General features: G+C 38.5%; 1 protein-coding gene across 9 annotated transcripts in view; it reads right to left on the bottom strand.

The window, feature by feature from the left end:
* Nucleotides 1–25,853, bottom strand: part of NOL4 (nucleolar protein 4) — a 180,076-nt gene that overhangs the window by 75,148 nt on the left and 79,075 nt on the right. Inside the window, exon 1 of one of the 9 annotated variants that reach the window (XM_015855555.3) lies at nucleotides 14,841–15,050. The exons of the other annotated variants lie outside the window; for them this stretch is intronic. The gene's annotated coding sequence lies outside the window, so the exon portion shown is untranslated. Of the gene's footprint in view, nucleotides 1–14,840; nucleotides 15,051–25,853 lie in introns of those variants that run through there. 9 annotated transcript variants of the gene reach the window in all.

Here is a 25,853-nt window from a genome sequence, read left to right as displayed (position 1 = left end):
CACATGGTATTGAGAGAGAATGTAGTTCTCAGGTTTTAAGGGTGCAGAGCAGCATATGTCATATCCATAAACATCCTCTTACACAGATACAATGTAAATATATTGGATGTATTCGCTGCTGGCAATAGAGATTATACTGAGAAAGCCAGCTCCAAAAGCAAAGATCTCCTCTTTGTTTTGCTCATGTGCTCATCTCTTTTGCTCGTTCATTGTGTTGCAATACATTTTAAAATACCACTTAATAAATGATTAAATTATCAACCTGGAAATTACATCTGGAGACTCAGGATGTGGTGCTGTTCACCCCTAGATTTTACAGCTGAGAAGTCTGAGTAACATACATTTTTATATGCTTCTTGGTTTGTATATCCTGTGTTTGTCAGTACTGGGATTTGCCACCTGTTCTACTTTCTCAGCCACTCTTTGCTCCTAAGCAGTCCTTGGGATATCTAGCAAAACAATTTCTCTTTCAGTGGATGGATTTGGACCTCAATTTGATAACGTGCTCTCCCAAGCACCTTAGAGAAATTTAGATCACGGAGCAAAGCCCAGCCCATGGTCCAACAAGTCTATGTTTATCACAGGCAGTGAAGCTGGAATCAGAACTGAGGAGTTAGGAATTCACACAGATCGAAACTGGAGACATGAGATGAAACGGGCCTTTATATGACAGCTGCTATCAGGCCCTACTAATCAATTTCCATTGAAAAGAAAGAAACACGTTCACGTACAGATGGTATTTAAAGACACCACAATGCATACTTTAAAGGATGTGCTCAGAAACATTCACAAACATTCACACTTCAAGCTACACTATTAATCAAACTGTTGTCTATCAGTAGTTAATATGGTAAAAAAACAAGTATTCCTACCCTCAGATTAGAATTTAAAAGCTGAAGAAAATGCCATATAAATGTGTAATGACGTAATTCTGTTAAGTACTTAGAGAGCCACAGGCAAGACATCGTACTTCAGCGTTTTGCTGCCACACGCATCTAACGCCACTATGTCAAAGTACATAAGACTTGGCCCCCATTATGAAGATTTTTTGGTTTCTAAACCTGTAGAAAAATCTATTTTTATGAAAATACATAATAAAAATCACATTTTAAATGCTTTTATTTAAGGAGCAGATTCAACTTTTACAAAATGCTTTATATTTAATGACTGCAATGAAAAAAACACAAGCAATATATGTTTCAGTTTATAACATTTTTACATTACCTCTCTTGTAAATTCAAATGTATATACACTAAAAGATACATGCTGTTCCTAGAATCAGATATTTAAATACATACAACTTGCATTCTAGGCACCATCTCAATCTGACATTCTCATTTAAAAGCCTGGAGCTAACTGAAGACTGAAGTGACATAATTTTGACGTCAACACAATGTATCCGTAATAAACTTCCTACCATACCTTGCGACTTACGACTTGGAGGACAATAACAATAACATATTAATAATAATAATAATAATAGTTTTAAAAGATTAAAATCCTGAATAAATTTTCAAAAATAAATATAGTTGTATAATTTGGAACTAGCAAATGGCATTTGAAAAGGGAGATATACATATTTTTAAAGAAAACAGCTGTATTTTTTACTCGTTTTAAAAGCTCTGAAATATCAAAAAGAAATCCAGTCTAATTATAAGAGAAACACTTTTAATATGACTGATTTGTATTTAGGACTGTTATCAGATGAGTGCCTTCTTGATTATCACTTTAACAGTGATAAAGCGACGGTTAGATTCAAATTAATTAAATCAATCAGCATCAAGTGGTGGATGCTCCTCCCTTTGAAAAGTTCAGGATATTCCCCATGGTTGGGAACAAAGGGAGAAATAATTCAGTTACCAGAGAAGGTACAGCTAAAAGCTGAGGCCAGTGTTTTCTTGCAACACCTAAATCTGATCACTGGGAAGCCAGTGTGCCCTGGCAGATGAGAATCTTGTACAGAGGAGCCAGATGCCTAAATGGGAGTGATGGAGTAGGAAGGGAGCTGTGTCTGGAGCCAGATCCAGGAACAGCTGAAATTCAAAGCAAAGCTTTTACTTTGGGCTTAGAGTCATTAACTCTGGTTTTAATTCTTTCTTCCTTTTCTTTTGTGGATTTTTTGTTGTTTTTCTTTCTGTATGATGAATGATTGACAAACAAAACTTGCACGTGTGCCTGTTACAGTGTTAAAGAAAAATATTAAACCTATCTTTTCTGCTTTTTCTGAAATATAACCATTGAAATAGTCCTATAAAATACCTATGCTGAATAAATGTCATCAAATATTATGTTATTTTGAAACAATAGTACAGTGCATGCATGACTTTGGCTTTGCTTAGCAAAAGCTTTGTTACTTGATGGTAGATCTCAGTTCTACTATAAAGTCAAATGCCATCTTTTACAGTCATTTAACCTTGCTCATTAGAAACATTTTCTTGATTGTCAGTTAGGAAAAATGTTCAGGAGAACAACAGCAATGGCCATAAAGCACACTTTTGCCAAGTAAAAATAAATATGCATTGCCATAAGAGATTTAATATATATATATATATAATGATTTAGCACTGGTACTTACTTACAGATGTTACCAAGGTAACTAAATTACAAGGTTTCATGCATTTCTCATTCCTGGGCAGGTGGTATGTTCACGCCAAGAACAAGGCAACTCTAAAGACAGAGCTACCCAGTGCCTGAGGCACAAAACCACAGACTTGTAAGAAGTAGCTGGTTTGAGGAAAAAAAGGCTCCCATTTCATGAAGGATATCACTAAAGGTGGGCACCAATGGGGAGAAGGCACAGGCCCAGACACTGGGTTGCAGAGTAATGTCAGCAAGGAACATGGTGGGCCCTGGGTTTCATTGATATCATGGTGGCAGCTGGGGTCAGCCCGGGCCTGGCCTCCAGCGCACACAGTTCATGTGTGGGCAGTGCTTGTACCACTAATGCAAGGACAGTGTGTTTTTGCAACATGCTTCTTGCGAAGGCTTATGGGAAGACCTCCAGAAAAGCACCCTGCAGCTGAATGTACCACAATTTGAAAGAAGAGGGGCAGATAGCCTCCTGACCTATGTCTAGTGCCAAGACAGTCACAAAAGAGGCACTGCGAAGAGTTCATAGAATCATAGAATCATATAGAATCATAGAATCACCTGGGTTGAAAAGGACCGCAGTGATCACCTAGTTACAACCCCCCTGCTATGTGCAGTGTTGCCAACCACCAGACCAGGCTGCCCACAGTCATATCCACACTGTCCTTGAATGCCTCCAGGGATGGGACATCCACAACCTCTTTGGGCAACCTGTTCCAGTGCGTTACCACCTACTGAGTGAAAAAAAACCTCTTAATATCTAACCTAAGCCTCCCCTGGTTTAGTTTAAAAACATTCCCCCTTGTCCTATCACTATCCAATCTCATAAACAGTTGTTCCCCCTCCAGGCATTCACATCTTCAATTCCTCCCCAGGCCACCACTGTCCACAGACATCAGCCATGATAGTGAATGATGGCCTCATCAGACAATGCTGCTGGCTCAGAGCAAGCCATGTCTTTAATAACTGTGCCACTTTGAGCCCTTACACCACATGCTGGAAGGATGGAAGTATATCTACATTTTTTGTTGCATAAGTCTGAAAAGGGAGAATCTGACTGCAAAGCAGGTATGTATTTTGCTTCTCAGAAACACCTACACAGATATTCTCTTTAAGGAATTAAAGAGTATAATCCCACCAGAGAAAAACTCATTGTTTGGATGGGACAGCACCCTGCCTTTTTGCCAAAACAAGGAGCACTCCCCAAACTGAAAAAAAAAAATGCCAGGAAAGAAAGCCCAACCAACACAGAGAAACAGGCGCTATAAATAGTTTTGTTTCTCAGAACTGCTGTATCCTTCATTTACCTACTACATGACCTAAATCTTTCCCAAAAATCAGTTTCTCTATATTTTACACCTCACACTATGCAAGTGATTTCCATGACAGTTCACAGTCTTAAGGACACTCTGACTTAGAGCAGGAAATCAGGTATTAATTTACAGGATTACCTTTTCATATCAACAGCATCTAGGTTTTTGAATGAGCCAAAGAGCACACTTTGCTTGGAGTAAAGAAATTTCTTTACAAGTTAAAATGGAGTTCTTCCACTCAGAGAGAACTGTCCTCAGATCAGTCATGTCAAATCCTCAACACTCTTCACAGTACGTGCCCTCTTAAAGGGAAACAAGCTGAAATGTGCACGAGATTTCACTTGAATAAGTCCCTCAGACTTTTGAGAGCACAAATTTTACATCTAAAACTCTGATATAAGCATCATTGATTTGCTGTGAACCTCAAACTAAGGTACATATATATGATTCTTGCTTATCTCGTGAGAAAAAATCTTCAGATATTTTAAAGGATCCCTTGCATTACTGTTAGCAAACAATTTCAAGCTATATATCACTCATACTTCTTATAGTCCTTGCAGATAATTCAGGGAGTCAACAAACCCTTCCACAAAAAGTCAGATCTCTGAATAATTTGTCTCCTTTTCTCAAATTACTTGTCAAGCTAGAATTCAATTAATATTTACAGCATACTTAACAAGTTTCTCTAGTTGAAATTTGTATGAAAATTGCCTGAAACTCACTGCATATTTAACAAGTCAGAAATCTACAGTTTTGCCCTTCAGCTCTAACAGCAGTAGCTTGACACAGACCCACAACCACACAGGTACATGGAGGCTCAAATCTGCCTAAAGGGTGGTGATGGGTTAGGAAGACAAGGATCCCTCTCATTAACAAAAAAAAAAAGTGAAGCAAGACCCCAAAGATGCCAAAGCACTCATAACATAGCAACTTTGGCTCTTTTGGGAAAAATTTGACCATATGAGGAGAATCATACAAGATAACAACAACACTGATCATAATCAGCCTGATTAATCACAACAAATGCATAGGGCAATTGTAGGGGCCACTTTGCTTGCTTTGCTCTAAGATATGAAGATGGGATATGGGCACACATGCAGCCCAGACATACACTGATGCTTGCAGAGTCCAGGGTAGCATGCACGCAGGTTAAACGAAAACTTAGAGTGGGCTGCCTGTTGACAGAGCATCTCTGAGAGCTGCAGTCACTGTAAAATGGGTAACTGTTCTTTCTAAAAGGAGGAGGTTGGATATGAATGAGCTGAGTGGGAAGAGTGAGACTGAAACTGCTGCCTGTGCAATTGCAGAGTGTCACAAAACCCACTCTCACAGATTGCCTACCAGAGGTCTGTATAACAAAGGTTGATTTAATCTCTTTGGGCAGGATACCAGCAGCTGAGGTCTTAGCAAACTGATTCGTTTGAACAGGACCACTTGCAACAGACAGTTGCAGACCAAAAAGTGACAGACTGGAGCAGTTTTGAATTACTATGCTGCTTTCTTTAAACCTTTGGCCTCAATATTATGCATGCTTTATTATTTTTCTGTGCTAAAACACAATTTTGATGAAAATAATATGCTACATAAGCAAATGTTTAAAAGTAAGTAAATTACATTCATTCTGTACTTTCACATGCCCAGGCCTAATGGTAGTTATTGAAAAGAACAACTCTACTGGTAACCAGTAGCTATCAGGTAATCTGGGGAGAGGAGCATGGTGAATCAGAGAAAAGGTGGCATAATCTGCTGACTCATAGGAACTTCTGTAGTATGAAATAATTATAAAGACTTTTCTCCAAGAACCAATAAAAAAGGCGAGGTCACATTTCACTCCCACCACTTTTCACAATGACCATTTAATATCAATTTGTCACAGTTATATATTTAGTTATGCTTCATTTGTATCACAAGTCATGTTTCAAGCATGAGCTCAATACATAACTTAAAAGCCAGTTCAAATCAACTAAGTCTATTCATCTTCTCCTTTTCACATTATGATAACACCAGGAGAATTAATGGAGGTACAAAGGTGATTTCAGACCCTCTATTATTCCTTATTTCATAAAGCATAAGAATGGACATAGCTGGTTAGATCAAAAATCCATTCAGCACAATATCCTATCTCCAGAAGTGGCTATTAGGAAATGTTTGGGGAAGAGAATAAAGCAAATGTTGAGAATTCTCCCTTCTCCAGCTTGCCTAGCCCTTAGTGAATTTCAGTTCAAAGTTTTTTTGAGCTGGAGGTGATCGGACACTCAGCACATTTCTTTTCCGTGTTAATATCCAGTCACTCATTGACCCTGTGTAAGTCTCAAGCACCCTTAGAAAAGTCCTTAGAAAAGTGACTGCCACTGTGTTTCCTCTAAAATGTCAGTACTATGGCAAGGAAACAACATACGGGTATAAAGAAAAATAACAATTATTGGCATCCCTTTGATCAGTGTGAAAAACCTCTTTCTTGTAATGAATGCTAAAACTCCCTGAGATATGTACAGAAGTTATACAATAGTATAGTTTCTGATATCTTTGTACTACTGCAGTGGAGCTACCAGATCATGGCTAAGTACCAGGTGAAAAAGCATGGCTAATCCAGGGAACTCAGGTGCAAGCCATATACCTGAGTGACCAGAAGGGGTGGAGCCTGGATCTAACCCTTCCTCACTCTCATTTAAGGGTTAACAGCCCAGTGAGCATCATCTCTCTGGATAGAGGTTGCACTTCTTTTGAGCTGTCATGGGTTTTCAGAAGTTGAGTGAGCCAATTTTTTCTTTCTTTGTTACCTGCTATTGCTCTGTTGTATTGAATCTCATTAGAAGGAACTGTCATTGCCTTCTTTTGCAATACAGCTATGAAATAATGTAGCTGAAGACAATGTAATCCCAAATCACATTATTTAATTTTCATTGGAAAAACAGCAGATTTTCCAATAGTATCTATAAATTGACATTTACTATTGGGATCTTTACAACCAGCTGGATGATATGAGGCAGAGGACTGTGGACTTGACATGAAATACTTATATACTTCTGCCTTTGTGAAAGTCCCCAGTTTTAAATCCTGACTGCATTGTGCTACTATATATAAATGTTAACGTTCAGTCTGATTGTCAGAATTAAAACATGTTGTTTTATTTTCAGGAATTATTTTCAGTAAAGGCCCTAAAGGCAATACATTTTGTACAGTTCCTACAATACAGCTGAACATTTCCTCACACATCACCCACAAATCAACAGAAGAATAGGTACCTGAAGACAGAATGATCTTACTAGATCTCTAGCAAGTCAAATAACTATGATACAGTGAGCAGAAAGTTCACAAAGCCCAAAGGGTCTGAAAGACATTTCTGCTATATCCACTGTTATTCCTCACCAGAGTTGTGATCTTGAAACTGAAACTGTCAAGCCACTTTACTAAGCAATGCATCTAAATCTGAATCTCTTCTCCCTGTGGAATCTGCACAGTGAACTGCCCTTAGCTAGAGAATAGGACAAGTATAAGAGGATGACTTGAACATGCATAAAAAATAAAGATGGGAAAACTTGAAGAATTCTGTGCTTGAAAACCTTTACGTAAAGGCAATCATTTCATAACTAAAGCCAGTAGAAACACTAATATAAAATCTTGGACATAATACTAATTCAGCAACTTTCAAAACTTTTCATCTTGTTAAAGGTGGTCAATTTGCCCTTACTGAGTTACTATGGCCTAGACTCAAAAACAGAATACTCAGCAGTGCCAGGAAGTAGAACGAACAGAATCACTTTCTTCAGTGAGAATCCATGAATGGTTTTGCATTTCTTTGCAGACCAGAGAGATTTCTTAAAGAAACTAACAGACCTTTGGTCTGAATTCATTTCTGATGCCACTGCAGGATACAGCAATGGGAGAGTCCATCCACAGAGTATTTGTGGCACATGCTTTTTCTGTGCTTTACAGTATTGATGAGGAACAATTACCAGTAGAAACAGAATTTGAGAAGGTTTTCCAGCACAATTCCAACTATTTAGGTGCAGGTTGTTGTTAAAGCTCAAAGTGCTAGAAGGGGAAACAATGAAACCATAATCAACTGTAATACTTCCTTGGCAACATTATAATAAGGGGCTACCAAAGGATGAAGAACAGCATAAAATGTTGAGAAATGACTATTTGCTGAGCTAGCTATTTGCTGATCTGTATGTGGAAAGTGGCAGGATACTCCTGGCAAACAAAGCATCCTGATCTCAATATTGTTCTCTATTGTAAAGCTCACCAGGGTTGAGAGCACTCAAAGACATGTCTGGTGTTATTTTAAATAACAAAACAAAGGACAATGCTATTGCAAAATCCTCTGTGTTATTTACTTTCCTTGAAAATCTCCTTGTAAAAAATCAACTTCTTTTCTCCCCAAATAACAACAATATACTAATTCTGAGGCTCGCCTATAAATTTTTAGAAACAGAATATGAATCTGAAGCTGGATTTGAGAACAGAATAAGCTTATCATTTCTGGGTGGAGAGTTATTATCATTGGATCAAGTAGAAAAATTACTTGTGCTGTAAAAAGGAAAACGTGGTATTAGTGTTGATCACAAATAGAATTCCATTTGCAATACCTATTACTACCAGGATGGCTGTTATTTTTGTATTTAGTGAAAACACAAACAATAATACTGATACTCAATGACATGAAATGCTTGGTGTGTACTCTTCAGCAAAACAGCAACTGATTTTTCCTTTTTGGCACCTATAAATTACTGTAATCAGAAGAAATAATATGACCAATGCAACAAATAATATTATCTAGGGTATATAGTAAAAGTTCTCTGATCTAAACTATTACTTGCACTTCAAAAACAAATTTGGGTTGGCAAGTTTGTTGGTAGTGGTACCAACAGGTGCTCCAGATATGACAGCTTCTCATTCTGTTACCAATTCTGTTCTTATTTTGGAATCAACAGAAGGCTTCAGGTCTAGCCATTAAACTGGTCCAAAAATTACACATCAATCATGGTAAAGCATTGTTTTATTACTCCTGGAGAAGTGAATGCAACAGAATTCAGTGCATAGAAAAATATTGACATAAAATGACCAATCGTACTACGTATGTCCATTCAGCCCCTTAAAAAAGTTTCAGCTTCAGTAAAAATAATTGTTGTCATTTTTGTTTCTCGAATGTAAGAACAAAAACACTTTGGAAGACTCAAAGGGAAGACTCTGTAAAAGTGAACACCACTCTTTATGACCCTTAGACAACTATAGTAGCTCCAACAAAGAGGCACTTAGAAGGCATTCTAAGATTATTCTGATCCTATTCAGAAAAGTTGGTAATACTTCAAAGATATTCTTGGCACTCCTCTTCATGCAAACAGCTAAGAACAGTAGTGCTGATCCCATTTCCCCAAAATTAGCTGAAGTCCTGAAACAACATACTGTTGCGTGCACACTGTCAACACAGCAAAGAAAAGTCTGTATAGATGGAGATGGAGGAAATATCAATGATGTAGAAAATACCAAAATCTCAGTTTCTTCACTGCTTGATTCAGATAACAGGTTTAAATCTCTCAGCTGTAGGAGAAATGTCCCCAGAGGAGGTTTTTTGACTTTTAGTCCAAAAATTTTCAGGCTGAACTTGAAAAGCCTTTCATGATCAACACCTTTTGAGAGTTACTTAAATTTTGAGATTATCTTATTCTTCTAAAGAAAACTTGGAACAGCTGTTATTTGACATTTTCCTAACAAAGAGCAAGAAACAACTGAGAGATTAAGTGAACACCATGGGCAAGGAAGTCATTTCTATGTAGATGCTACAACTAATTTTCACAAAAAAATGCATTTCTTTCTAACTTCAGCAATGAACTCTGCAGTGTCTGGAGTTTCCTATACAAAAAGTAGCTGTCAAACTCAACAAGACAGCTACTGTTGTAGGAAATTAAGATAAAAACCAAGAAGCAGAGCAATGTCAACAGCACATTTGCAAATAGGACTGGTACTACTAGTGCAATTTCTACACCATGTGGTAACCACAATACAAACCATTAAAAACAATCTTCAGTACATTACATGGCAATGAAGAACAGAATGGAATGTCATGAGTGAGAAGCATGACATTGCTGCACTTAGACTTGAATATCCAAAACAGCATTTCAATCAGATCTCATTTGATTTGCTGCTGGCTGAATGCATTCACAAATCACAGGCACTCACAGGATTACTGCTAATATTATCATCAACCCACATGAATGGTCCTGCAAGGGCCAAGTATTTCAGGTGGCCGATGTCTAACTTCAGTTCAACTACTCACACATAGGTAACATATTTTTAAGAAAAGAAATTGATAAAGCAACGGAAACCTAAATCAAATATGCACTTTAATCCAATTAGGGATGGTAATTACTCTTATTGCTACAAATGATAGTGAGTTTACAATGTAGATAGAATCCCACTGTATATGGATATTGGAAAAACAACCTGCACTTAAAAAGTTGGCTCACACGTGTTTTTTACATAAGCCATGAAACATGCCACTTACTCTAATACAGAAGCAACTACCTTATCTTCCTTTACTCACTAGAGGACATATTTTTCTAAAAAATCTCAGTATGTTTCAGAAAACTATTTCAACTATAATGACTAGAGAAACACAAACTCAAAAGGACTTATTATCCACCTATAGACATACCATCAAAGGCGTCCGTGCCAGAGTACACTAGTGACTAATATATTGCCAGAAACAAAAGTGCAATGAGTAATCAAAATGCACTACAGATAAAAAGACCAATCACTTGGATCTTTAGATCATATTCATTCTCCTAACTTTTGTAAAAGTCCAGGTTGTTGCAAAGAGTGACAGAAGTCCTGGATTTCCATTGTATAAATTTCCACTGTAATCGCAATCTTCATATTATTGAAACTACTGTTATATATTTTGATATTTTGATTGTAAAATGACGCTTAGTGTTGCGCAATAGGTTCGGTGTTTGCCCCTCATGCTCCTTTTAGTCTGCTGCTGTCACAGTCTGAGAACTGAAATAAACTTTGGAGAAGATTAGAAAGTTCAATTCTCCATCACTAGCAGCATATGCAACTACAAGAATACTGAGGTCACAACAAGAACAAATCCCCTTGCATTAATATTAAGGCTGTCATCAGTAAAGCAGGTAGTATCTTGTGTAGATAGATGTGCACTAGAAACAATTTGACCAGGAAATCTTATTTTCTCACCCTTTGTATGTGGCCTTATTGAAAATTAACACTGCTGTTTTGCCAAGCTCCTCAGCTAATGTAACATACTACACACAGATCATGAAGCCAATAGTGCAGCACTGAGGAAGCATTTTTTAATTAACTGGTACAAAGCTGGCCAGATAAACACCATGCAGAGGGCTGAAATCTACCTTTGGATGTATATGTTCTTAATCTCACTAAAGTCAACAGCAGCCAGTGTACGCTGCCCAGGAAATAATTTAGTCAATTAAATTAATGTAATTTACACACACCTACTGACTTCAGAGTTTTACTTTGGGAAGAAAAGAAAGATGTTTCAATTAATCAAAATATTCCCATGTGTCTATTACTATTTCAAGACAAACTCTCAACTAAAATATATATATATATTTTTAGATCCTTGCAGATTTGTTTAACTAAAAAGAAAAATACAAATAATAATCATATGACTTGAGCTTCTGTTTCAAGGAAAAAAAAAAAAAAAACAAACAAAACCAATAAATTTGGTTTGGTGTTAGCTGAGAATGCCATTAATTGAGGGGCACTTCTGCTAACTTCAAGCTTCTTATAGTCTTTTTTGAAACATGAGAAACATGTATTTTTAAGGAATTAAAGAGGCAAAGAAAGCTAATGAAACAAAATGCCTTGCAACCAAGAAACTACACATATTGCTGCTTTCTTAACAAAATGGGCTGGATAAATCTCTGAGATGGAGAGACACATACATTGTGCTTAAAGATGCAATGTAGTCAAAAGATTGTAAATAGTATGTTTGTGATTTCTGCTATTGATTTAACAAGAGTACCAGCAGCAAGATACCTGCTGGGACAGAATAGAGTTTGTGATTTTATCTTATCTATGGATGTTATCAGGCAGCTAGCTCCTGCAAGGTGCAACGTGCCACCTGAAAAGTGCTGAACATCTTGCTTATTCATCCCTCAATGAGCAAGTATTTTTCATATTAATGTCATAATCCTAAACTCTTATCCGATTAACCAGTATGCATATTAAATCATATTCTTTTTATAGAGGAAAAGATGTGTCAGGGTGCATCACATTTGACCATCCAACATCTAACCAGCAGACAGCCTGAATGCTGTGACACTGTAGCATTGGAAGGAGGCAGGTCAGGTAGAAGCAATATCTGCAGGTAGCAGGAGCACTGAGGAGAAATGGAATAAAGAGAAGAATCACTGTAGAATAGAATCACAGAATGGCTTGGGTTGGAACTCAAGGATCACAAAATTCCAACCCCCACCACCACAGGCAGGCCTGCCAGTCACTAAATCATGTACTAGGTCAGATTGCCCAGTGGTGAGGAGGCCAAGGGTCCTCACAGCAAAAGAATCCAATTGAGGAAACTTGATAGAAGATGCTATCGCTATAATTTTTAGGAGTTCGGGAACTCCTTTATTTTTTTTTTATGTATAGTATTGTGAGTCACATCTGCTTTTTATTTTCTCATAACTCTAGAAAATTAGTTTCCTTTAATCAAAACACAGCCTGACAAGTTTGGAGGCCTGGACACCTAAGCCTGAGCTGCTTCTACCACGTGGTTCTGTTCTCACACTGTTACAAGGAGTATTCACATCCGTTTTGTGAAAGAGAATGCAGCACAGGTTATGGGTCTGAGAGTAAGCTTTGATCCTTATTGCACTCTTTCACATACAGTTAGTCCTGCTTACAGTTAGTGGTAAAGTTGTCTAGAGATGCAGATAAGAAATACAAAAGCCAAAGTGAAAATTCAGACCTAATAAAATCTGGAGAAACTTCCTAAAATCACGTGCTTTGCAGAAGACAGAAGAAGCTGAGACAAACTTTGGCCAGCCAGCCTTACTCTATACACAATTTAGAAACTAGATTAAAAAACAATAACAATAATAAAGCACAACTTTGAGATAAAAAATATTCACATCTTGTTTAATTTAATGTAATAAAATGGTTCAAAAGGTAGAAAAATTCTGCAATGAACCATGTACAATTTTTAAAGATTTGCATACAGCTAAGTTAAATGGTCTCGCTAAAAGAGCCTCATAGAAGTTGTGAAAGAACACAGTGAATTGTCTGGCAAAAGTCTCCATGTGCAGAAGGGACTTTTTAATCAATGGTTTAACTGGAAGGGTAATGAACACTAATTTCTCAGTGAAATATATTTATTTATTTGATGAATTTTGTTTTACCCCAATCCCCAACTTTGCTTGGCACTTTAGTGGATTCCCTGTCACCCATATGTCTACCACATATTCAACGGCTAGCCTGAAAAATGCAATAAAGCTTCCATATCTCTTGTGTTTATTTCTATAGTCCTCTATAGATGCAGTGGCTACTGATTTTACCACCTGTGCAGCAGAGAGACATTCTTTTTGATTGACAATGCTCTTACTATTAGGTAAACAAGCCAAAATAAACAAAAACAAAGTTTTCAGGGAAGATTACTGTTACATTAATCAGTCTGTATGAGTCATTCTGAGATGTTCTGGGAGGGAACAGAGGAAAACATTTGTCCCTTCAGAAGCCATTTTATGGACCCAGGTCTCAGAAAAGACAACACAGTGGTCTTTCATCCTATCAGTCATTATGCTTTCTCTTTTTACACTATAGAGACACAGAGAAATATGGAAAGCGCTGTTTCTTTAAGCAGGCTGAGCATTGTTTATTGGGTTTTTGCAATAATAAATGTTTAAGATATGCAAAAATCACTTCTTCAAAGAGAAAACTGGTCTGTTATATTATCACAAATCACTAACGGGCCTCATTAAAACAAAGAGCCTATTTGCATATATATATATGCGCGCATGTATGTACTGCAGAACCACACACACATACATTTTATACATGTAAAACATACGCATAAATATATTTAAATTAGATAGAATTTCTGTATATTAAATTATCTTAACTTTTCCACTTAAAAACTCAACAGGGAAAACAAACATAGTAATAATGTAAAAATACATGGGCTGAATATACAAACAACTGGAAAAAAAAACAACTTTAAGAAAAGCTGACAATAACAAAACAAAAGCAGCTCAAATTTTATTGCAAATTGTCTAGTTTAAAGCTGGGGAGACCTGAGTATCTATTAAGGCGAAATACAGGACCACAGCAAAGAAAACGAGAGCATTAAAACAACCGGCAGTGGAGCAGCTACAACACCCCCTGTTTAACTGCTACGAGCAAGAGAACAGACACACATTTCACACGCTGCATCATGTCACACAACGCCTCAATTCTGCTACATTAAAATGAGTTCTCCTCAAAGAAAACCAGGGATCGTGACTATATCTTTAAAAAGATATTTTCTCTGTTTGGGTTTTAATAGGAAGAAAACACACTGCTGAATCAGGAGTTGTACATTTTCACTCTTACTACTGGCAGCTCAGCACATTTGCAGCTGGTTTTGCAGCACACCCCAAGCACGTTTCCCGCTCGTTTTTCGGCACACGGAATCCCCAGGCACGCAATTTGTAAGGCACGCACATCGTCACTTGCTCAGCTTTGTGCACCAAACAAGGCACGCTCTGGGTTTCCAGGTGCGTGTCTCATCGCGATGCTTTAAAATTTTATCACCTAGATTCCAGGGAACTAAGGCTTTGAACCTGTCTTTGAAATAGCACCTGTGTGTGGAACGCACACACAGCCTCCTGCTGTCATTCCACTGTTGGCATGGGACAGTCTGCAGCGAGACTCAGAAAACCTCATCCAATATTCCTCTCTGGAGGATGTGACACTTACTGTGAATTCTGCTCTTCAACTTAAATACCAGTGTCTGTGGCAGGCCAATTCTATCAGTGCGGGTACAGCATCCCTCAGGCGAGGTCCAACCTTTCTCTCGCAGTGCACCCAGGGATTAGCTTGACTTCCCCTAAATTCTCTCCAGTGCACAGCGCGAGCTAATCTTTCCTGTAGGAAGCAGGAGATGGGGTTGCCATGGCAACAGAGCACGTTCTAGCAGTGGGACCAGGGAGATGAGCTGCACAGACGACAGCAAAACATGCACTCAGCCTTCCTTGGGGGCACGGGCTCCTTCCTCTAGGATTTAATTCCCCTGCAAGTTCATTGGCAGGCTGGGAGTTTGATTAGCTATGTGTTTTGCTATGGGGAGATTACTAGTTAAGAATATGCTTGAGTGATCAGAGTGTTATTTAATGCAACTGCCATTCTCGCTTACTTTACATCGCTGATTCTATACGCAGCCTTGAAACACCGCTTGTTCACACACATCACCCCACACTAATGTCTCACTGTGATGAAGAAACAAAGCCGATAACCGAGCACTGTGTATCAGCAGTGGTTTCTCCGCATGTTATAACGACATCTCTGCTCACCCATCACACAAAGCAGCACAGCGCCGTGCTGGGAGCTCAGGGCTCGCTGCCTGGGGAGGGCTGGGTGCTGACAACAGCAAATCGCAGCACCACGTGTCCCACACACACAGCACAATGAGCTCCGGGAGCCCCGCTCGTCAGGCAAAGGAAATTGAGTGATCACTCCTACAAATAGCTATTTGCTGCCCCAGCATAACATCTGGATCCTTCGCTTTAAGCATTTCTTCTCAAGAAGAACAACAGAAAGCTTCTGTAGACCTCACATTTCAATTATTGATGCGTTTTTAATTGTTTGTTCAAATTTCCATGCAGAGGGGTTTTCTTTTCATGTTTTTTACAGCACCACACACCATCTTATTGTGGTAAATTCCTGGAGGCGGGAGTATGACAGTGCCTTCCTCTGTTATTGCAGACACAAGCATGTCTCAGGGAGTTTTCCCCTTAAAGAAGCAGCAGCTCATAAGGCCAGGCTCAAACTATGCTTTTCATCATCCTTTTGCACGGAACCATTTCCTTACCCTCTTGTGCTCTTGCTCTTGAATGCTGATGTGCATGGCCGCATCTATGGCACAGCATCAGCAACAGGACCACCAGTCCTTCAGTGCCAGCAATGGCTTGCTAGTACTCAGCACTGAAAGAGCTCTAATTGAGTCAAACGTGGACCATCTGAAACCACTTCTCTCTCTGGAAATGTGGAATGAAAAGAGCCTCATGATGATCTCCAATACATGAAAAAGCCCGAGACTGCATATTAGCCATGACTTCTGCTGTGGGAATGGTAACACTGGGCAGGTATGTAACAGCTTTCCTGCACAGCAAGTCACATAGGAGGGCTGGGAGATCAGCCCCAACTTAACATGATCTCAGTAGACAAGGTCCAGCCAGGAATAAGGCTCCTGTAGTAGAGGGAAGGGGCCCTCTTGTATCTGCACCTTGATGCCTGGAATGGGAAAGGAAATTGTGGGGAATTCTGGGAGTGAGCTGGACAAGCTCTTTCCAGGACCAATGTGAACGGACTTATCATCCATTTTTTTCCTGCCGTTACTCACATTGCAATTGTGGTGAGGAGCACATAGACAAAACCCAACAAAACAAAAACCATCCAGTTTATTTTCCCCACATAGAAAAAATTGTGCATCCAGATTTACATTAATTTGAATCTTAGCATGCACTAAGAATATATATGCACATGCACAGAATAGTATCAATCAGAATCTGCTGTCCCTGACTCATCCCACGGCTTGCTGTGAAGATGAATTACACTACACATTATAGCACCTGTATTTATTATCATCTAATTAGTATTAGCCATCTTCTTTCTTTTTTCCCCACTCTTCTACTCTTGTTCTATGCAGCTGGAGAAATTCCAAATCCTGTAAACGCATATGGTTTTGCTTTTGAAATCATCCAGCTAGAATTCCCAAATACTGAAGAATCTTTGGCTAAATAATTTTCAGCTTAAGAAACAATATTTTATCCCTTCAGTTCCACTGGGAAACACTGATATTTGTAGGCGTGCAAATTGGCTTTGAGGGAAAAGGGCACACAATCAGATGTTGAATGATGTTACAGATTTTTTCTGTCACGTGCTGTCTTCTCACAATGTGAAAGGGACATATAGTAACAAGATTAATGCAATGAAAGCACCTGAACTACAACTAATGTTAATGACAGTGAGGTTCTGTTCCTTTCCCCCTTCTCCTCACCACCCCCGTCCCCCTCTCCTCCCCCCGCTCCCACACACAAACTATAACTCACAATTAATAATACTGAATCTCATATTTCCAGAAGCTCAGTCCTTCAACCAAATAAAAGTTCTGTAATTCTTTAGTAGTAGCAAACTGATTCCCTTGCCAGCACACTAAACTCATATCCAGTTACCAAACTCAGTCCAAATTAACTCTGAGCATCTTCAGCATTTCAGGCTGAAATAACTTGGGTTTTATTGCAGATGGATACTCTAATCATTCCCTCAGTAGTAACACACTCGCATGCATGCAGAGAATTTAAGGTCACTTAAACTCTGCGAAGTTCAGAGATCTGATCCAAGAACTCACAGATATCTCTTCTGCACATATGTGTCCCTGGACTCAGATAAAGTCAGCTGTTTTAATAAACTTGTATAGAACTTGCAAGAACTAAATGTGATGGCATCTATTTAAGCAATCTACTCTGGCTAGAGAGAAACACATGTTACCACAATAGGACCAAAGAGTCTGAAGTTTGTGTCCTCTGTCTAGACTAGAGTTGGAGAGGGAATAAGTGGCAAAAGCACTTTTCTTCTCAACAGGACACTCCCAGTTTAATGAGAAGATGTGGGAACTCAGAAGATACATTTCTACACAAATTCACATTTTGGGCTATAAATGAGAAGTTTGAGGATTGCACATTTAAAGTAAACAAGAGAAAAGAAAGAAAAATAAAGCCATTAAATGGGTCTGACATTAAAAGTTGGCAAAAGAAGCTGAAGGTTTATTTATTATGCCCAATTGTAAAATCACCATTTAATTCTCATTCTTATTGAACAGATCCTGTACACAGCTATTCATAGAGTGAATCTGTGAGTGAAAAGGAATATCAGTCTTTTTGTTTGTTTTTTTTTTAAAGAACTATTCATTTGAGATTCAACAGTGCTAAATGCTGACCTTCAGCATAAGCTTTAAGGACATGCCACTCTTGCTGACACTGAGCTACAGTGCCCATTACTTCACAGAATCAAACCCTTGATCCAAGATTTTGAAACTCCTGATTACATATCTACTCCTTTCTCTTTTTAAACATCTTGGTAACTCAGATTCTGGCTTTGTCTGATGAATTCATGATATGAAACACTGAGTGCCTTTCAGTTTTAGTGCAGTAATAAGCCAAGGAAGAGAAGCTTACACCAGTGCAAGCTCTATCAGCACCTTGTGATAGCAAGCAGTTTTAATATTCTAAATGCAAAACTAAATGAGCAAAGTGAATAATCAGATTGCATATAAATACATAAATCAAAAAGAAAGCTTTTGTTTTTGTACTTCAAGACAGTAACAAATTTGTTCTTAAACACAATCTTATTTTGGCAAAGCATCATACAATTTAGCATTTTCCTTCTGTACTTCTGTACATTGGTTCGTTTGAGCAACTGGGACCTATTTCTTGTACCACTTAAACTGTTTTTCTCCTACTCTGTTTCCTCTCAATTCACTGATGTTACACAATGTTTACAAATAGGAGTAGGTATTAACAGAATCAGGGTTCAGGTTTGAATCGCTACCGTAAGTAATGACATATTTTATGAGAGGTTATTTTGAAAAATGCAAAAACCACTGTGATTTCATTCAAATAGCCAAGTTAATTTATGCAGAAAAACTAAAACAACCTGCACTTGCAGAATGTATAATATCACTTTGTCTTTTTAAGCCAATACATTGCATTTTGGAAATGCAGTGCCAAATGTAAAAGCAGTCTACTCCATTGTTAGACATGGACAACACTTAACACTGAAATAATTATTTTAACACTGAAATTGTACATGCAAATTGAGGTCAGAAGTTAAGATGCAATATGATGTTCTCATTTTCTGTGTCTTTTAAGTCTAGTTTATCAGCCCAGGAGTGATGGAGAGGCATAACACAGATAAAGATGCACTTTCAAATGCTTGATGCTTATGCATTCTAAAAAACGAATTTCATGTGTTTCTGAAACAGACTATGGAGTTGGACCAGGCAATTTCCAGAGGCCCCTTCCAAACTCAAAGGTTCTCAAAGAATGTCCATTACACTGGCTACTTTGTGGCAGTAGAGAGACTGATGAGTGAGACCAAAAATAAAAGATTACATCATATTTATGTCTGACAGATAGTCTTATTGACAAAGAAAATGCATATAGAAAATAACACTGACTGTACAAATACAAGTCATTGTTTCCAGCAAGGGGCCCTTACAGCTCTATGAAAGACAGTAGGAACAGACACCAGCCAGAGTCTAAAGCCAAGAGTGAGAAGCAACCATACTTTCATGGTTTATCATCCCATCACCTTTAGGTTAGACACTTCCTTCAATAAGCAATCAGCTGAATTTCCATAGATCTGTTTACTATTCCCCCACAATTTTATCTCAAGGTGGTAACGACCACTTAAGAGCCAGTGTGAACATTGGTTAATATTTCTTCACTGTTCTTTACATCCAAAACAGATTAATTTCGTAGATCATTTTATTACCTAGTACCAAGAGATTCTTCAGTAACTCCTTACAATCAGGATTTATGATCCTGAGTAAATTTCTGTTGATGATCTCTTCCCACTGAGAAAGCTAAATATGCACATTACCCATGTCTGATTTTTCAGATAATGGAAACCTACAGAGCCTTGAAAAGGAGCCTTGTTAAAGCCTTCAGGGGGTCCAGTGCTCAAACTTACAGCCCTGACCCCTTTCTATTGTAGATGTACCGTACATCAGTCACAAGCTCAGTGACACACACTAATAGTTTTTGCTTTTAACACGTTTGAGTTCCCAACTCTTCCTCTGTACATTGTATTTATATATTATACTATTATGTACTCCTGCATAATAAACCTGTTCTTCAGATTGGTTCTACCAACATGACCAGTGAAGACCTCTGATTTTTTCATGTGCAGTTCCCTAGATACTGGTGGCTGAAACACTGAAAAAATTCACATCTGCTATCTTCCCTCTCAGTAAGAGATGTTCTGAAGGTCAGATTGTTTATATCTACCTAAATACAAGTGTGGGCATTAAGCTGCACGTTCCCAAATAGAAAATTCAAGGCACAGATATTTAAAATTTTTATTTCAAATGTGATCTAGGTATTATCATTAAAAAGTTGCATTTAGTACCATGTTAATTTAGACAGATGAACATGTTCAATAATGTAAAACCTATTTATACTCTGAGATAAGTCTCTATTTCTAAATTTGTTTTCCAAGTTCAGTGCTATTGTCTTTTTTACATAGCATCAAAACATACCCTCTGAAATTATTTCTTTTCTATATCTGTTGCTTCAAATATTTACATTTTACTACTAAAGAAGATCACTGATTTCTGTTTTGATTTCTGCATATGAATTTTGCTCTACAACCTGATTTTGTGTATAATCTTTGTGCAGACAGGGCTGGCTAACATCAGGCTGGGCTTTTCAGACAAAAATAAATAAGTAAAACAACAAGATGACCTGGTATTTATTGCTTTCTTCTTTAAGTGCTGATAAGTTCAGTCAGAAAGCGGCATCCATACATTAAATTGTACACACTATTCAGTCTGGCTTCTTCAGCAAATTCTATAAATCAAGCATGCTTTGGAAGCACAAGTGAAAAACAGTAGAGCCAAGATTATCTTCTCTTCCATTTTGCCTGTTTAGAATGGGCAGGACAATTTTGGGGAACAGGCTGGCTAACCTTAATGAGGCACGCTTTAAACTGAAGGAATTGCAGGTAGGGTTCATAAGGGCAATGCTCATGCCATTGCAACTGACTGGGGAATGCCCCAAGAGAACAGAAAGTTCCTTAGCTCCTTCTCATAAAAGAAGGCCAGCCACCTGAAAAGTAAGTATGCCTACATGAAATCTCCATGTATCCCTCTAGGGATACCCTCACCCTCTTCTTCCCTAAAGTATCTGCATACCAGCGCACTCAGAATGGGAAATAAACAGAAAGAATTAGTGATCTGTTCGTTTTCACAGAGCAATGATCTCATTGCAATCACAAAGACATAGTGGGACAGCTCACATGACTGATATGCTGTCAAGGATGACTGGGCCCTTTTAAGGAAAGACAGACAAGTGAGGCAAGGTGGTGGAGATGCTCTTTATGAACATATTGGGCTCCACCTAGGGGTGAATGATGATTGAGAGCTTGTAGGTGATAATTATGGCCCAGGCTAATATGAGTGACACTGTTGTGGGTGTGTACTACAGGCCACCTGATCAGAAGGAGGAAGTAGATGAGGCCTTCTACAAACAGGTGGAAGTAGCCTTGTGAGGAGGGCACTGGTTCTTGTAAGGGACTTCAACCATCACAATATTCGTTGGATTAGCAATACGGCCAAGCATGCATAACTTTCTATGGCAGGTGGTGAAGGAGCTGATGAGGAAAAGTGTGCTGCTGAATCTTGTTCTTACTAACAAGGAAGGTGTAGTCAGGGATGTGAAAGTTGGGGGCAGCTCAGGGTCTTGTGTTTGTGAGATGGTGGACTTCAGGATCTTGTGTGGAAGATGCAAAGCAATAAGTAGAATTACAACTCTGGACTTCAGTAGAGCCAACATGACCTCATTGTGAATCTGCTTGTAGATAACCCATGGGATAGAGAATTGGAAGGAAGGGGCACCCATAAGAGCTAGTCCATATTCCACCACTTCTTCCAAGCTCAAGATTGGTACATCCTTAAGAGTGAGAAGGTAGGGAAAGTTGGCAGGAGATCTGCATGGATGAGCAAGGAGCTCATGGATAAACTCAAAGGGAAGAAGGTGCATGAAATATGGCAAAAGTGCTTGTCCAATTGGAAAGAATATAAGAATGTTGTCAGGACCTCTAGGGATACAAACAGAAAGGCTAAGGCCCACTTAGAATTTAATCTGACAAAGGAGATAAAAGATAAAAAGAAAGTTTTTAAAAATTATAAAAGTAAAACAAGGAAAAATGTAGGGCACTACTAAATGAGATGGGTACCCTGGTAACAAAGGATGCTGAGAAGGTGGAGATACTGAACACAACATGCTCCTGTGGCCAAGAAGGCCATAGGGATCCTGGGGTGCATTTAACAGGAGCATAGCTAGCATGTTGATGAAGGTGATCCTCCCCCTCTACTCTGCTCTGGTGAGGCCACATTTAAAATACTGAGTCCTATTTTGGGCTCTCCAGTTTAAAAAAGACCGGGATCTCTTATACAGGGTCCACTGGAGAGCCGCAATGATAGTGAAGTGCCTGGAGTATCTCCTGTACAAAGACTGAGAGACCTGAGTCTGGTCAGCCTAGAAAAGTGAAGATTATGAGGGTATCTGACCAATGTTTATAAACATCTAAAGTATGGGAGTCAACTGAATGAGGCCAGACTCTTCAGTGGAGCAATGGTCAATAACTATAACATAGGAAGTTCCACACAAAAATACAAAAGAACTTCTTTACCATGTAGAGTTACAGAGCCATGGAGCAGGCTGCCTAGAGAGGTTGTGCAGTTTCCTTGTTTGGAGGTATTCACAATTGGCCTAGAGGCCATCCTGTGTACTCTACTGTAGGGAACCAGCTTTAGCAGGGGATTGGACTCACTGATGTCTAGAAACTGCTTCCAACCTTTGCAATTCTGTGATTCGGTTTTTAAAAGGCCAAGTGTTTATTGGTTAAGTACTGGGAAAAATATATATATACTACAACTAGTTAAGAAATAAAACAACTCTGATTGGCAACAGCTTTATAAAGGTAATTTCTGCCACATATGATAATTATTATATTATAGAATATGACTACATTTTAAATATTACCACTAAATACAATAGAACCTCCTTCTGCCCCACTCTTCTGTGTACATCTTTTCCATTACTTCCAAAAAAAAAAGTTCCCACAGCTTAATGCAATTACAGTAGTTATTATCAGTAGGATAAATACTTTTTATAATCCTCATTATTTCAAATTAAATTAATTTTAGGAGCTGCATCAAATTTCCTTTCTGGTACTCCAGCTCTTGTCATTACAGTAGTCTGGATATGTTTAGGTCTCCTTTCAATATAGCACAATGTACAGTGGAAATAATACAGTTGAAATGGTACAAATATAGATGGAAATGAATAGCTAATAACAAGCACTCACCAACTCTGAGGCCTTCAAGATAGGCGCTCACCAATGTCAAGGCTCACTACAAGAACTCCACAAAGGAGCAGTCTCCAGAGATTCTGCCTTAGTGGCGGTCAGCCCTTAAATGGGATCTGGGAGAGGTGGAGTCAAGCTCCACCCCTTCTGGGAGCACAGCTGAGTTACCTTCACCTGTGTTCCCGCAGCTGACTCATCACTCGCCTCAAATGGTTAATCAGAGGTTCAGGCTGTGATCGACTGTTTCCCTTACACACAAAGTCTGATTTTTTCCTGATATAATATTAGATCTTTTTTGGAATTTTACAGCTTCTTCTCCTAGCTATCAGTTTAAGTTACAGTTTAGGGAAAAAAAAATACACATATTAAGAATAATAAGCTGGAATTAATATCCAACAACATATTGAGATGATTGAAAGTTCTATACACAAACAACTCTGAAAGATGAAAAAGGAAAAAAAAAAAAAAGCTTATTTCCCTATTTTGTCAGTCTAGAAGTTGTATTTACTGCTCTCTGAATAGCTTTGTGAATGCAGAGCTGGCAAAAAAATTTTAAGGAATTTTTATCTTAAAAATCACAGAAAATAACTATTTTTACATATAGCATGTTATCTCTGATGTTTCTCCAGGAGCCATTAATTATGACAGGCACATGGAGGAATCAAGATAAGGGAACAAGAAGACAAGCAACATCGTATTAACAGTCCAGCAACATTTGAGCTCCTTATTTCTTAATATCTATGGGTGAATATTTGATGTAAGACCAAGAGTACCAAAATTAAAAGTGAAGGAATGTATGTGCTTTTCAGTGCATAGCTCTTAAAAGAGACAAGAAAGTTGCGCCAGCCATTTCTTGACAAAGCACCATAGTCAAGCACAGAAAAAGTCTTGAACTCATATTTTCATTTTGGTTCAGTATACGTAAGTACGTTTGTAAGAAAGTTACCCATAATATCACAACTGCTTGAATAAAAACTAAGGGAGAAAATAAGGAGTTAAAGAATGTGAAATTTGTAAGATAGACACTTTTCATACATCCAGCAATTACAAAGTTAGACCTCAGTCCCCTTAAGCATAGCTGATCTGTACAAAAATACCAGCTTTGGTTCTTCACTTTATTACAAGGTGCATTGCAGAAGACTTGTATGAAATGCTGAAGCAAGAGCAAATTAAGAGGACATACAGAAGATTATGAAGAAAGTTTTATATCCTCTCTGCTTCTATCTGCTCTGTTAAATTTCACTGGTAGGTATATAAAGAACAGTTCTTTGGGTCTGGTAGGAGCATTTTCCAGAGTGAAAATCTCAGACAGGAGTCATGAGAGCATGATTCAGTATCTCACCTGGCATTAGACTCAAATAATTAAATAAAGAAGTTACCCAAAGGACACCGATCCTGTAGTAAATCATTTACATACTGCAGATAAGAAAAATAAATAAAGAAAAGTTCAGACACAAGAACATTACCTGGGTCATAACCTCAGCTGCTTATTCATCTGAAATCTAATGTTCAGAAATAGACATTAAAGTTGAGGAACATCTAACAGGGACAGAATGGATATGGAACCATAAAATTGATCTAAGAATATTCATTGTAGAGGAGCATCAAGGCTCTGACTGCACCTAAAGCACAGAGCAGGACATGCTATGACATTCACTGTCAAGGATAATGGACTGAGATTTACAGCCTGAGATAGGACATTTGGACAAACAAGGAAACAAATGCTCAAAACCTGAGCACTGGCAAAAAAAAATCTGGAGCTCCCACAGGTGCAAAACTGATTTCAATGAGAAGTGCATGGCTGGGATTAGGGAGCTGGAATCCCAGTTATGTACAGAGGCTTATGTGGGTTCTGCATAACTTAATTCTCCAGTGGGTGACTTTAATAGTACTGTGACCTTCTGATTTAAGAAGTTAAAAATATAGAAAATTATACTAAATGCATGATAGGGTGAGATAGCCATGTCTTGAGGAATTCAAGTGTCTCTTCTTTCCCAGTCCTCCATGCTTTGATTGGTGGCCCTGATACAGAAATAATGCAAGCCTAATATTCCCCTTAGTGAGTCAGAATGAGTGAGGCTAACTTTGGTTGCTAGTCTTGGTACAGCCTAGACCAGCCACACAGAAAAGCGATGAGATGTGTGGGATATTACACAGAATCACAGAATCACAGAATTACCCGGGTTGGAAGGGACCTCAAGGATCATGTAGCTCCAACCCCCCTGCCTGGCAGGGCCACCAAACATATGCCTTTACTAGATCAGGTTGCCCAGGGCCCCGTCCAACCTGGTCTTGAACACCTCCAAGGACGGGGCATCCACAACCTCCCTGGGCAGCCTGTTCCAGGACCTAACCACTCTTCTAGTAAAGAACTTTCCCCTAACATCCAACCTAAATCTTCCCTCTTTCAACTTGTTAGCTTCCACCTGTGCATCACTTCCCCATCTCTCACTACGAAACATGAATCACGAAGACTGTTAACCACCAACATTTAGCTTTTAATACATCAAAATGAGGATGGCAACATTTTATCCTGTCTTAAAATTAGAAAAGATTTTCACTGAAAGAACCAAGTCCCTTTTATTTATTTTTTTCAATTCTTTTCTGCATTTCCTGAAACCA

Source organism: Coturnix japonica, chromosome 2 (genome assembly GCF_054131305.1).
Source record: "Coturnix japonica strain WE chromosome 2, WE-NBRP24, whole genome shotgun sequence".
Taxonomy (NCBI): domain Eukaryota; kingdom Metazoa; phylum Chordata; class Aves; order Galliformes; family Phasianidae; genus Coturnix; species Coturnix japonica.
This window is presented reverse-complemented; position numbering and strand designations above follow the sequence as displayed.